Below are 1,521 nucleotides of genomic sequence, written 5' to 3'. Positions count from 1 at the left end.
TCATATCTAGCTATGTGTTCCTCGAATCTATCAAGCAGTTTCCTTTTGGTTTGTCCAATGTACACCTTATCACAGTCGGAACAACTAACTTTGAGCACACCAGGTTCATGAAAATTTTCTCATGATTTAAAAAAAAAAATCGAAAATTATTTCTACCTTGTTCGAGGTAAATAAAACTGCCTTAAACCCAAAAAAAATGTCGTCTTAAAAGTCGTCGAAAATTTTTGTCATTAAGTTCACGGGATTTGGGAATTTCTAAATTTGTAAAACAGCGGACAAACACTCTTCTTCCAATACGGTGTTCATGACTGACCTAGTAGACACATCTCCAAAAGCATTCGTACGTCTACAGCCGGTAACAAGCTTATCGCCAGGGACCCGAAAAACCCAATCGAATAAAACTCCATTACCGACACCGACATATCGTCGATATTAGGAGGAGCAGAAAAATAAACCGCAAATGAAATATTATAAAATGCAATCAGATCAGAATCCATCGCGTATCAAAACTAGCACGCGAATGCAGCCGCAACAACATCATGATTTGATTTGGAAATGTTGTCCTAGCCTCCTAGCTAGCATGTACCACCAACACAAACCGGGGTAAGGGCACAGACATCACACATACATACATGTATCTTCTATCATTCCATACAAATACACAGAATCCATCCAATCTCAGCATAGAAGCATACGGACGACGGTCGCGGAAAAGAGCGGTCGCGCAAATTCAATTTGCTTTAATGCAATCGTTGTCGACGGCGACGACCCGAATTGGAACTGAAAGTGACGGCAATGGCGGTGTGTGGCAGTAGACACGGTGACATTAGTAGCGTGTCGGCGGGCGGCTGCTGCGGCGACTGACTATTGCGACATACGACACACTGTTAGATTTGAGAGAGAATGATAGCAACACTTGCGGCTACAGTGATGCTTCACATCTGCTCCCTGCCCCAATGCCATTAGTTGCTACATCCACGCGTAATCGCAGTGTAAACAAATTTCACCATAATTTTCACTAATTGCATTGATAGGGGAACATGCCCTATTATGCGCCACCTAAGCAAATCGCTGATCTATGTATTCCACGTACAAATTGTGTTGAAAATGGGTGCAATCGTTGAAGAAAAGTGTTTTCTGCAAATGCCTATGATATTTTATTACTCAAAATGCTATAGTTGCTTCAAAAACTCAATTTTTAAAACCATATTCAAAGCCACAGAAAAAAACTGTGTTGCAAATACGCGCCGCTGTGTATTCAATATGCGCCTAGCAGCCGAACACACCCGAAAGCAGCCGAAGACCAAAACACACCAATACTTACAGACACTTTGACTGAAAAGAAAATCAAAATGGACTAATCAAAATTTTGAAAAAAATGGAAAGTAGATTTTTTGGGCTGAATTAAAGCTCAAAATATGGTTCAAGACTTTTTGTTCATTTTCAATAAAAATTTGCCTTTTTTTAAAAATTAATGCTATTTTCAGCTTACTACGATTGGCGCGTTATAACGAGCGCATG

Source organism: Uranotaenia lowii, chromosome 2 (genome assembly GCF_029784155.1).
Source record: "Uranotaenia lowii strain MFRU-FL chromosome 2, ASM2978415v1, whole genome shotgun sequence".
In the NCBI taxonomy this organism is placed as follows: Eukaryota; Metazoa; Arthropoda; class Insecta; order Diptera; family Culicidae; genus Uranotaenia; species Uranotaenia lowii.
The sequence above is the reverse complement of the archived record's forward strand: the minus strand, read 5'-3'. Positions refer to the sequence as shown.